The sequence below is a fragment of the Ambystoma mexicanum genome, chromosome 9, assembly GCF_040938575.1.
Source record: "Ambystoma mexicanum isolate Mex_15411 chromosome 9, UKY_AmexF1_1, whole genome shotgun sequence".
NCBI classification, from domain to species: Eukaryota; Metazoa; Chordata; class Amphibia; order Caudata; family Ambystomatidae; genus Ambystoma; species Ambystoma mexicanum.
This window is the reverse complement of record NC_090931.1, coordinates 54,674,673-54,688,469: the sequence shown is the minus strand read 5'-3', so window position 1 is coordinate 54,688,469 and position 13,797 is coordinate 54,674,673.

Below are 13,797 nucleotides of genomic sequence, written 5' to 3'. Positions count from 1 at the left end.
CACTATGTTGCATGGGCGTGTGGCATTTTTTTGCTGCTTGTACAAAAAGTATAATAGTTAGGAACATGCAATTTACTCCCCACATTCCTAATTTTACACTTCACCAGCACACTGATTCTCAAATTAGGACATGTTCAGCGCATCCAGGAACACTTTTCAGCTGGCCATAACAATTCCCTAAATTGCAGGTGGATGATTTATATTTCCACAAAATCACCTGGGAATAATCTAAAACATGACACAGAAATTAAGGCAGTATGATTTATGGAAAATGCATACATTATAATAGTCCTTTTCAATTAATAGAAAATCTTCATGTTATGCAAAGTGGAGCTCTCCTGTCTCCAGGCCATTTGCCACTCTTGGGAAGCCCATGACCAGAGTTTGTTTTATACGTTTCTTTGTAGTTTGAAGTGGGTAGGCTTCCGGTCATAAATACTTGGGATGCGCCTGCCAAAGAGAGAGCCCCCACTGCAGGTAACGAGCTAGGCTGGCACTGTGATGTCACGCGGCCCTGCAGACATCTGGCATCCTGTCCTCTTATCTGAAGGGCAGCACCATTTCAATCTGAAAAGCTTCTATTTTCTTATAGTTCAGCCTTGATTGTGTTTTCACAACTCCTCCCCACATTCCAGTCATGCACTTGCCAGGCCATTTGCCCTGCACAGAAATGAGCTTTCAGAGACACCAAGTCTGGGGAAAGCTTGTTTTCAACACCTTTTAGCAGGCCACACTTTATTGCAGCTGTAAACAGTTGGGATGCACAAAACAGGCTTGCAGCCGGGTAAGCCATTTCCAAACTCTGCCCAGAGACCCACAGATGGTATTTGGCTCGAAGGGACTCACAGATTACATTTTCTAACATCAGCCTTTATTCATTGACGTACAGTGTGTTTTACTGATCATGGTTCACTTTGCTTTTGTGCTGAAAGTACAGAACTGTTTCTTTCAGTCATTAATAAAATACACTTCTAATTATCTGTTGTTCTTTTTTGGGTGAAAAGTGGGTCTGAATGGTCACAATGCACCGCCTTTTGAGGGTTGACAGTTTCAGTGAACAATGCTGAATTTATGTCTTAGGCAGCAATGTGATGTGCATTTCCAATCTGCATTTTTATTACATTTTTGTTTTAGCTTTCTCTGAATTTCAACTGCAGAAACACACCCACATTGTCTCCCTAAATAGGCCCATTTTCAGTGTGAAGGTTCTTTTATGAAGGCTGGAAGGTCATTTTTTCAGTGGGCCCTTCAGTTGCGTTGGGTTGGGGCATATGATTACACCCCATAATATGTTTGATACAAACTTGACTGGACAGTCCCTTTTATCATTGGGTAATAATTGAATGTTCACGGTGTTGCAACTAACCAACAATCCATGACTTTTCGGAGGTAAGCCTGCTGTTCTGTCCACATTACCAAAATTGAACAATGAAGTTTATATTTAGCTTGTTATTCCAATCCGTTTTGATCCCTTCTGGTGTACTAGAGGTGTGGGGCTGATTGATGGTTTAGAAACCAATATTCACCCCTGGACCACAGGTGCCCCAGAAGTTGATTCGTCACAATAGGGTCTTAGATTGCTTTTCTAAAAACAATGAGCATTTTTCAAATTTGAAAATAATGTTGAGGTTGTTTCTTTTACAGAAAAATGAGTGGAAAATCATCATTATCTTATCTGAGAGTTTCAAAGCACTTTGTTACGAAATTTCCTATACCTTTCTATAGCTATAAAAAAATTCAGTTTGAAGTGTTCTCTTCGCTCACCAACACAAGTGGACCTATTTTGTATTCTTCTTCTCTCCCACTAGTCTTTTAAATGAGAAACAATAATTCAAGGTTGCCTTCTTCTTATTGCTTAAAAGGTCAATGCTCCTGTACCTTATCGAGATGTAGACGTCAATGCAGCTTGCCGCGCAACTGTGCCAAGATCATGAGAAGCAGCTTTTCATTCTTGGCTGACCACTTCCTTTGCAATCAGAATCCTTGCAAAGGAACTATGCAATCCTTCCAGCATATGAATCTATCCAGAAATGCTTTGTTTGCAAAGGTGATAGTGAAGACCAATCAGAAGCTCTTTTTCTTGGCTTCAACCAATTAACAACGAGTCCGAGACAGTCCGCTGATATTCAAAAATCAGAGCAAATGAGGAAGAAAGATGAGCACTTTTCAAGTTACATCTGTCCACCATCGCAGCCATTTTACAAGAGCAGACAAATGTTAGCATTAGGGAAGAAATGTAACCTTTACTTCCTAATGATTCCACTCGAGGAAAAGTGTTTCTATTTTTAAATTTCTCCTCTAAGGGGATTCCTCTGACTGCATGGTTTCCCTGGCACGGGGATCAGTAAACAGAGAAAGCAGTTCATGACTCCCATCTTCATCAGCAAAGGAGCTGAAACCTTTCTGAAGTTTGACTACTTGAATACTACGTAATGACAAGAATTGACTCTTTTTACTTTCAAATTACTATGTTTTTTCCTGTTCTTTCTTTACTTTTCCTATTGTTTTTTTATGATAATTACTTTAATTGTTTTTTATTTGTGTGGCCATTGTAACATCTTCTACCAATTATATTTGAAATATTGTAATATTATCTCTGTTGTGCCAATAAACTTACAGAAAGAAATATAATGTGTTTCCAATGCAGGGGATTTGCCTCGGTGAACAGTCACCCTATTGCAGCTGAAACAATGAAAACTTTTCTCGTCCGAAGTTTAGTATTGAGTATGTCCAAACCATACATATAGTTTTATCCTAGATGGTCTAATAAAATGGACCATATAAAATGTATAGATATTTCAATCAATCCCATTGTAAAAGCTACAGTTGACCTGTCTGGTAAAACATGTAAAGTTGAGTCACTACATTTAATTTACTCTAATCACAGTAATCTCCAAAGTAAATGTCCCCTTTTTCAAAACCATGAACACCTCATGTTCAAATATCATTTCGTTCTTGGGCGAGTCACTAATCCATGGCCTCCTTCACATTTGTTAGATGTGAGAAATGTTAAGTAAAGACTTCTTCTGTCCTTTAAGATTCTCATAGGACATGTTTTCCTGTGTCAATGTGCTTCATTTCCAGACACATTATGAACATAGTTTAGTCTCTCTGGGGATAGTCTAATAGGCTGTTGAAATATCAAAACATCTGTATTCCAACCCTAAATTCCCTGTACCATTTGAGTGCTCCTCATCTCTGCATGCGTATCATATCGCTCGGATTCTACTGCAGCAAAATTCCCAAGATGGCCGCCCAAACACGCCGTCTCCTCTAGTGCATCAATATTCAACCTACAAGAGGATTGTGATTGAAATGCCTCTTTTGAGTCATAACTGTGTGATAGACCCCACTTTAACTACAATTCTTGTAGATAGGGCTATATTGAAGAATATCATACTTATTGCATGCACAAGCCTGAAATACCTGCTTTCGGGGTGTGGGGGGGAGGGTGGAAATGGGGGGTCTCAGTCTTGATCAAGCTACGCCAGGATTATGTACATGAGTATTAACAAGTTGAAATAAAGAACCTAAGTCATGCCATATAATTCATTAGTGCATCCAAATGTCTATCTACGCAATATATATATTTATTCAGTGGAAACACGTTGTTAAGGAAACGTTATGGCTGCGGCACAAAATCAAAAAATGAAAGAGATTCTCCAGTTAACGGGGGATGCCGTTTGTGTTATCATCTGTGATTTCACATGTGTTGGTCTGCACAGTGCATGGTGGCAGCGCGACTTATGGTTGCGTAGTTTTCCATACCAGCTGCATTTCTTTGGATTTTAGATTTTCCAAAGTGTTTTCACTGAATTTCAAAAGTTTTTATTAGAGCACCTTAAAAATAACGTCTCTTTAACAACGTTTATTTAACCATTATATTACACCATTTTTTAAATTAGGGAAACTTAATCATAACGTGCCTTAAACAACATTTTTTCACTGAATTGTACCTTTTTTTTATTAACTGAAGATGTTTCCTGATGTTCCAGCACTGTATAAATTATTAACAATTCCTCTCTTAAAATAAATGAAATAGTTATAATGTTCCGTTAACAAACACATTTTTGCAGCACACATTGATGTTTGTCATGTTGAGCTGTGCGTGCTGCGATTGCAAATTATGGCTGAATTTCCTCAAGCATGCAGTTTGGCCATGGCCGGGGCTCCCACCAAATCATCCACAATAGCACTGGTCTTGCGCCAGCCTGGCCGGGTGCCCACTATACCCCCACAGTGTCACCTACGTCCACTGCCCACGACTTGCAGCAACACGGCTGCCATAAATGTGATTGGAAGTTTTGCTAGCTAAATGCTGTGCATAGTCTCTATAATCCCTTGTGGGGACTTCTGTAGGGTAACCTTAGAACTGCAATGCACAGTCTCTATAGCCTCTTGTGCGGACCTCTGTAGGCTAACCTTAGAACTACAGTGCATAGTCTCTATAATCTCTTGTGGGGACCTCTGTAGACTATCCTTGGAACTGCGCTGCATAGTCTCTATGATCTCTTGTGGGAACCTCTGTAGACTATCCTTGGAACTGCGCTGCATAGTCTCTATAATCTCTTGTGGGGACCTCTGTAGGCTATCCTTGGAACTGCAGTGTATAGTCTCTATAATGTCTTGTGGGGGTCGGCTATCCTTGGAATTGCAGTGTATAGTCTCTATAATCTCTTGTAGGGACCTCTGTGGGCTATCCTTGGAACTGCAGTGTATAGTCTCTATAATCTCTTGTGTGGACCTTGATAGGCTATCCTTGGAACCACAGTGCATAGTCTCTATAATCTCTTGTGGGGACCTCTGTGGGCTTACCTTAGAAATGAGGTGCATGGTGTCTATAATCTCTTGTGGGGGCCTCTACAGGCTAACTTTAGAACTGCAGTGCCATATCTCTATAATCTCTTGTGGGGACTTTAGTAGGCTATCCTTGGAACCACAGTGCATAGTCTCTATACTGTCTTTTAGAGAGTGGCAGTCGTGGTAACTGCAGTGTGGATCCCTTGTGTGATGTCTGGTGGGGCCCATGGATGAGAAATGAGAGTGACTGGGAGTGTGTTTAAGGGTGAGAGCATACCCGCCTAACCTCCGACTTTAGCCCGGAGAATCAGGGTTTTCACGCTCTTCTCCGGGTCTCTGGGGAAGAGCTTGCAGTCTCTGGGTTTTCGCAGCAGGCCGAGGCGATGCAACTCTGAGGATCGTAAGAGCTGGAGCAGTCAACATTGAAGCAGCTGTGGTGACACTTGGCACACCTGCATCCCTGAAAAGGGTGTATTTTTTTTTTAAACATCTTTTTTATTGGTGGTTGTTAGGAAAGATTTCGTAATTGTAGGTAATTTTCCTTCCATGTGGCAACCCCTAAACTTTTTGCTGTTGTTTTTCACCTTGTTCTCGACTTTTCCAGAGAAGTGCAGCCTTCTGCCGCACTCCTCTGGGCTTTCGCTCCTTTCTTATGGGGAAACTGACATGCCCTTAAGACAGTCAGTACCGGGGAACGCTGTTTCCCGTAGTTTCTTTTATCATGTTGCGGCTTTAGTGCAACAGGACACAAGAGGGCACTGTAAGCTAAGTTACAGCTCTCTTGGGTCTCTAGCCTTCTACAGGCCCTAGATACTCGTTTAGGATTGTATCTGATCGGTGCAAGTGATTCAGGGACGGGAATGGTGGCAGCGATCGTTTCTTGTGTTTTGAGCTCCTTTTGGCATTCTAAGCGCGTTTCTCGCGCTTAACCCAAAATGGTGGCCTGGCTCCCAAAATGGCCAGACCACGAGGCTCCTTTGTCCTGTCCGCTGACCGTCTTGCTCCCTTCACCTTCCCCAGGTCGAGCCGACCCGGGGCCTTCCTTATTTGGGCATGTACTTTCCCGCGAAACACGGATGCTTTTGCGGGCTTCTACATGTCTTGTGTGTGCCTCCAGGATGTGGGCTGGGATGTCTGGTCCCAATACACATCCTGGGTGCCAGAGAGTCTAGGGTGGTGTGAATGCCTGGGACCACCGTGGTCCGTGATTGGTCCACAAATGGTGTGAGTGTTGATGAGCGGATCTCCCATTGGGTCCCCTCCGTTTTGGCGCGAAGGGAACCGTGGATAAGAGGGGGCTGGAAACACCACTACCATGTTGATCTCCTGAGTTTTCACGAACGAAGGAATACAGGAGCCAAGTATCCTGCAACCAAGAGGCTGGACCGAGGAATCGCTGGTGACCCGCTGAAGGACTTCTCCTCTGCACTGCTGTCGCCTTGTGAAACCCTTTTCACCTTTGATCAAACCAGAAGGCCTGTACTGGTACTTCGACCCTTGGAATAGCGGGAACAGCTATTCTCGGCATCTTCACCATCTCCTGCCAGTAAGCCTTCGGAAGCGTCTCTGGGCCATCCAGCTGACTGACCAGCTTACACGGGAGTCTTGCTCTGTAACCGCCGCCAGGTTGTGTAGTATTTCGAGTCCTTGTCACTCTCACACGCTTCGTACACTTGGCGTTCCCAGGTCTGAAGTGAGTAGTGTACATTTGGCTCAGATACACACGGCCGCTCCGTTGCCCTGCTGTGGTAACAAACTGTGCGGATTTCTTCGATTGGGACGTCTTTTTACTCAACACGACGACGAGGCATTCCCTGCTCTTCTGAACCTGCCAGCTGCTGAAACTGACGCGGAGAAGCCTGGGTCTGCTTGCATCAGGGACCGGTGAGTAGCATAGCTAGGATCTTGTCGCCCTCCTGCAGGAGCCCATTGCTTTTCCCCGCTGTGTCAAACAGCACCCTTTTCCGTACTCGCGCTCTGCTTCTGCCCACTGTGGAGGCTGCGCTTGAGTCGCGGAACGTGTTCTTCTTCTTTTGTGCAATAAACTGAACTGCCTGATTTCCCTCGAAGAGCTTTCCCTTTTGCCCGTTGGCACCAGTGCGTGCAGGTACTTTTGAGCACAAAGCTCCACTCTTCGCAGGGCTCGGACTTCCATCTAGTTAGGTGCCTCTGAAGGCGAACTGGGTGTAAGCATTATTTCGCACTGCCTGTCTTCCTTCCCTTTTAGGTGGACTACCCATTTCGTGCATCTAATGCTTGAGACTGTCGTATTTGTATATATATTGTGTTGATATGGTATGTGTTGGTTTACTATCGTTATATTGTGATTTTCTCGCTATGGTCATTGTTTTAAAGGCCTTGGAATAAATGTGTATATATTTTTAATATAACAACTGTTTGGAGTAGTTTGTAAGTGATCTTGCTTTGTGTGCTCATTGCGGGCTTTCAGTCACCCTCACCCCTCTTGAGACCTAGTCTTGACCGCCGCGATCGCTACCTTGATTGGTCTGGCTCGTCCAGAGGTTACCCTGTTCCAAGTAATTAGGTTGGCCTTCTGAACTTCTGCGCCACCAGGACAGAGTTCAGAAATCCGTCTTAACAAATTGGTGGCAGCGGTGGGATACGACTGAAGGTATTCAGTGTTGCGCACGAACTAAGGCATTTCAGGTTATTCCAACCAGGACACGTAGTGAATTGTTGTAGTATAACTTTAAAAAGGCCATAGTCCTATCTAACAGTATGGAAACAAATACCTTGTTAACTTTAAATGCTTCCAAATCAGAAACATTGAAAAAGATGTGTGCGGAGAGAGGTGTTTCCTCTCAAGGCACGAAATTGGAAATGATCCAAAGAATCGTGGCGTGGCAAGAAGCGCAGCTTAACGCTATAACTTCTGAGGACAGTGCGGAAGGTGGTGGGGCTGCTCTCACTGGTAGAACCGACGGTTCTGGCGCTGCACTGATCCATCGCGACCACGAGGACAGGGAGGACGAGATGTCTAATGTTTCCTCTGCCAGTGCTGATGGGGAGGCTATGCTTGAATTCAAGAAGCAAGAGCTGCGGTTTAGGCAGCAGGAGCTTGAATTCAGCATGGCCAAACTAAAAAGCGAACAGGCAGAAAAACAAAAAGACAGGGATCACCAGTTGGAACTGGCAAAGCTTCAGGTTGCAAATGGGTCCAAGGGTCCTGGACATGGGTCTGGGGCCTCCTCTCATCCACGGTTTCCGAAAGATCTGCTCAGTGTGTATGAGGAAAGGAATGACATTATGGACTGGCTGAATGCGTTTGAGTATGCATGCGAAGTTCAACAAGTTGACAATGCTGATAAGATTGCCTGGTTACTCAGCAGACTGCCCCATTCTGGCTGTAGTGCCATTATGGAAATGTCGAAGGCTGAGCGAGCTGATTTCGCAATGTTAAAGCAAACTCTCATTTTAAAGTTTGGGAAGACTCCGGCCCAATATTTGAAACGTTTCAGAGAGTATAAGAAAAAGGAATATGGGTATCTTATGTCACTGAATCCTTGAAAAACTTAACTGGCTGGGTCGAAGGTTATAAGGTTTCTACCTTCTAAGGCATGATAAATCTTGTCATGCTGGAACACATTTTTGCATCTTCTTCCCCGGAGCTTAAGCAGCATTTGGCCGATTCGAAGGAGATAGATCCTAAGAAGCTGGCCATTGCAGCCGACTTATGGGTGTCACATCGAGTGTCCCATAAGGACAAAACTCATCCTGGTAAGCAGGGGAAGGGAAAAAGTCCAAAGATAAGGAGGGTGGAGAATCTGATAAATCTTCTTCTCATAAGGGCCACAAAGAGAAAAATAAGGGTAAGACACAAGAGAACTCACAGGGTAGTGGAGGTCAGCCTCCGAAACAGAACTCTGGCTACAATAAGCCTCCCTATGTAAACAGACCCAATGGATCTTGTTTTGCTTGTGGAGCAACTGACCACGTGAAGGGGGATCCTCAGTGTAAGGTTAGACCTTTGGGGGTGCACTCCGCTAATCTGGCCTTCTCCTCCTACGAGGAAGAAGAGATTACAGGAGCATCCTTCTCCTCAGACTCATTTCCCAGCGGGATAGAGGCTGAGGTAGTTTTAGTTTCCCTGGGTTCCTGGGAGCCTAAAGTCGCAGAGGCTTATGCAGGATTCCGGATAATACCAAGCACTACTTTAAAGACAGTGTGCTGATCAATGGAGTAGATACTCCAGCTCTTAGGGATAGTGGGTGCAGTCGCACTGTAGTGGATTCTACCTTGGTAGACTCAGAGGAAGTTGCCAGAGCTACTTTGATGCCCACTAAGTTGGCTGACGGCCCACTCCGTATGTTCCCAGTAATACCTGTAAATCTTACTTTAAATGGTACAGCAGTCAGGATTCCAGTGAGCATTCAGAGAAACATCCCGGGAAAGGTCTTGTTAGGTAATGATCTCAGAGCTTTAGGGCTCGTAGGAGAAACTGCCGAAAGACCCTACACACGGTCTCAAGCACGGGCAGCATTGGCCAAGACCAATACGCTGCCCCAGCCGAAGGGGAAACCCAAGGCGAAAGGAGTCGACAAGTCAAGACGAGGGAAAGAGAATATTCCCCCGAGCTCGCCTACTACTGCGGTGGAGGAAGTTGGTCAATCGCCCGGGCCTGACGAGGAGGTGGCGATGCCTGAAGTATTTGACCCCAACGATCATCCTGAACTAAAAGACTTGTTAGTTGAAGGAGGTCCTGATAGGGACGAATTCAGTAAAGGCCAACGTGAGTGCCCATCTCTGGAAGGCCTAAGGAGACAGGCCTGCTCCCAGCTTGAGGGTGAACCTCCTGGGACGCATAGGATTTATTGGGAAGGTGGACTCCTGTATAGTGAGCCCACAGAGTCTACAGAAGGAGACCATAGGAGGTTGGTGGTTCCCCTTGCTGTTAGGCCCTTCCTCCTGCAGTTGGCGCATGAAGTTCCCCTTGCTGGTCACCTTGGTATGAAGAGGACCAAGCAAAGGTTATCCATGCACTTCTACTGGCCCAAGATGGGGGTGCAAGTAGAAAGTCACTGCAGGAGTTGTGCCTCCTGCCAGTTGTCTGGTAAGGTTGGCGCGACAATCCAAGCTCCGTTGGTACCGCTCCCAGTTGTGGGGGTACCATTTGTAAGGGTAGGGATCGACATTGTTGGTCCCCTTGACCCGCAAACATCCTCGGGCAATTGGTTTATCCTGGTGCTGGTCGACCATGCAACCAGATATCCTGAGGCCATCCCATTGAAAACTGTAACTGCCAAGTCAGTTGCAAAAGCTTTACTTGGCATATTTACTAGGGTTGGCTTCCCTAAAGAAGTTGTGTCGGATCGTGGCAGCAACTTTATGTCGAAGTATATGCAGGCTATGTGGAAAGAATGTGGGGTCACCTACAAGTTCTCTTCTGCATACCACCCCCAGACCAATGGTCTGGTGGAACGTTTCAACAGAACGTTAAAGAGCATGATTGGGGCTCTGGAGGAACCTCAGAGAAGAAAATGGGATCTTCTTTTACCATGCTTACTGTTTGCCTACCGAGAGGTACCACAGGAGGGTGTTGGCTTCAGCCCCTTCGAACTTCTGTTCGGTCATCCCGTACGGGGACCCTTAGCTATCGTCAAAGAGGGATGGGAGATGCCCACTCCCCCTGTTACTACCAACGTAGTTGATTATGCGCTAGGGCTCAGAAAACGGATGGTACTTCTGATGGGCTTGGCTAGTGATAAATTGAAGGCAGGACAAGCGCTGGTGAAACATTGGTACGACCAGAAAAATTCCCTCATCAACTTTACACCTGGTCAGCAAGTCCTGATCATGAATCCCATAAGGTCTCGAGCTTTACAGGACAAATGGTCAGGCCCTTACACAGTGGTGGAGCCCCTAGGTGAGGTTAACTATTTAGTGGACCTTGGAAGGCCTGGACAGGCTTCAAAAGTGTTTCACGTGAATAGGCTGAAGGCTTTCGTCCCAAGAGTCGAAATCGCAGCACTGCTACTGGCCTCAGATGTTGAGGAAGAGGAGTCTGAACCTCTCCCCGACCTGTTCCAAAGCGGTCCTTCAGATAGCTCCTTTGAGGGTGTCCGAGTGGCCCCTCACCTGACTTCTGATCAGCAGGCTGAGGTGAAAAGTTTGCTTAGGTAGTTTTCCCCCCTGTTTTCACAGTCGCCTGGTTTGACACCTTGGTGCAAACATAACATTGACACAGGAGACAGTGTACCTACCAAAAGTAGGGGATACAGGATGTCAGACAAAGTACGGTCTTATATTAAGACCGAGGTCAACAAGATGTTAGACCTTGGGGTGATTGAACCCTCTAGTAGTCCTTGGTCCAGCCCTGTGGTTTTGGTTCCAAAGGCAGGCACTTCTGAATTGAGGTTCTGCGTGGATTACAGGGCTCTGAATGCTGTCACCAAGACAGATGCACACCCCTTGCCTCGAACAGATGAGCTGGTGGATACTTTGGGTGCCTCCAAGTACCTCAGCACGTTTGACCTCACTGCTGGCTATTGGCAAATAGCTTTAGCAGAACATGCCAAGGAGAAGACAGCATTTTCTACTCCAGACGGCCTTTACCAATTCCGGGTAATGCCGTTCGGGTTGAAGAATGCACCTGCCACTTTCCAGAGGCTTGTGAATCATGTGTTGAATGGGTTGGACGAATTCTGTCTTGCATATCTGGACGATATAGCAGTTTTCAGTGCCACCTGGGAAGACCATGAAACACCTCGGGATTGTGCTCCAGGCTCTTCAGAAAGCCCATCTGACCATAAAGGCTAGTAAATGCCAGATTGGACAAGGCTCAGTGGTTTACCTTGGACATGAAGTAGGTGGAGGGAGGATACAGCCTCTTCCCAGTAAAGTACAAGCAGTACAAGACTGGCCTACCCCCACTACGCAAACCCAAGTGAGAGCCTTCTTAGGACTCACAGGGTATTACCGCAAATTTGTGGCAGACTATGGCACCATAGCTGCCCCTCTGACTGCCCTCACAACTCCGAAGAAACCCAAGAAGGTAACTTGGACCGACGAGTGTGAGAAGGCCTTCAATGGCTTAACAGACTCCTTGTGCCAGGCCCCTGTCCTCAGGGCCCCTGATTATCAAAGACCTTTTATCGTGCAGACGGACGCCTCTGACACTGGGATAGGAGCTGTACTATCACAAGTAGATGAGAAGGGTAAGGAACACCCTATTGGTTTTATTGGCCGCCAGCTTAAGGACAGAGAGCTCAGATGGTCCACGGTAGAGAAAGAATGTTTCTCTGTTGTGTGGGCCCTAAGGAAGCTGAGGCCCTACCTCTATGGGACCCACTTCACTGTGCAAACTGACCATAAGCCCTTAAAGTGGCTAATGAACATGAAGGGGGAGAATCCAAAGTTGCTTAGGTGGTCCATATGTCTACAAGGCTTCGACTTCACTATTGAGCATAGGCCAGGTGTCCAACATAGCAATGCTGATGGGTTGTCCAGAATGTTTAACTGACCTGAACAAGAGACTCATCCAGGGGTGGATTAGTTCCCCCTGTCCATAGTCTGGGAGGGGCGAGTGTTAGGAAAGATTTCGTAATTGTAGGTAATTTTCCTTCCATGTGGCAACCCCTAAACTTTTTGCTGTTGTTTTTCACTTTGTTCTCGACTTTGCCAGAGAAGTGCAGCCTTCTGCCGCACTCCTCTGGGCTTTCGCTCCTTTCTTACGGGGAAACTGACATGCCCTTAAGACTGTCAGTACCGGGGAACGCTGTTTCCCGTAGTTTCTTTTATCATGTTGCGGCTTTCGTGCAACATGACACAAGAGGGCACTGTAAGCTAAATTACAGCTCTCTTGGGTCTCTAGCCTTCTACAGGCCCTAGATACTCGTTTAGGATTGTATCTGATCGGTGCAAGTGATTCAGGGACGGGAATGGTGGCAGCGATCGTTTCTTGTGTTTTGAGCTCCTTTTGGCGTTCTAAGCGCGTTTCTTGCGCTTAACCCAAAATGGTGGCCTGGCTCCCAAAATGGCCAGACCACGAGGCTCCTTTGTCCTGTCTGCTGACCGTCTTGCTCCCTTCACCTTCCCCAGGTCGAGCCGACCCGGGGCCTTCCTTATTTGGGCATGTACTTTCCCACAAAACACGGATGCTTTCGCGGGCTTCTACATGTCTTGTGTGTGCCTCCAGGATGTGGGCTTGGATGTCTGGTCCCAATACACATCCTGGGTGCCAGAGAGTCTAGGGTGGTGTGAATGCCTGGGACCACCGTGGTCCGTGATTGGTCCACGAATGGTGTGAGTGTTGATGAGCGGATCTCCCATTGGGTCCCCTCCGTTTTGGCGCGAAGGGAACCGTGGATAAGAGGGGGCTGGAAACACCACTACCATGTCGATCTCCTGAGTTCTCACGAACGAAGGAATACAGGAGCCAAGTATCCTGCAACCAAGAGGCTGGACCGAGGAATCGCTGGTGACCCACTGAAGGACTTCTCCTCTGCACTGCTGTCGCCTTGTGAAACCCTTTTCACCTTTGATCGAACCAGAAGGCCTGTACTGGTACTTCGACCCTTGGAATAGCGGGAACAGCTATTCTCGGCATCTTCACCATCTCCTGCCAGTAAGCCTTCGGAAGCGTCTCTGGGCCATCCAGCTGACTGACCAGCTTACACGGGGGTCTTGCTCTGTAACCGCTGCCAGGTTGTGTAGTATTTCGATTCCTTGTCACTCTTACACGCTTCGTACACTTGGCGTTCCCAGGTCTGAAGTGAGTAGTGTACATTTGACTCAGATACACACGGCCGCTCCGTTGCCCTGCTGTGGTAACAAACTGTGCGGGTTTCTTCGATTGGGACGTCTTTTTATTCAACACGACGACGAGGCGTTCCCTGCTCTTCTGAACCTGCCAGCTGCTGAAACTGACGCGGAGAAGCCTGGGTCTGCTTGCATCAGGCACTGGTGAGTAGCATAGCTAGGATCTGGTCGCCCTCCTGCAGGAGCCCATTGCTTTTCCCCGCTGTGTCAAACAGCACC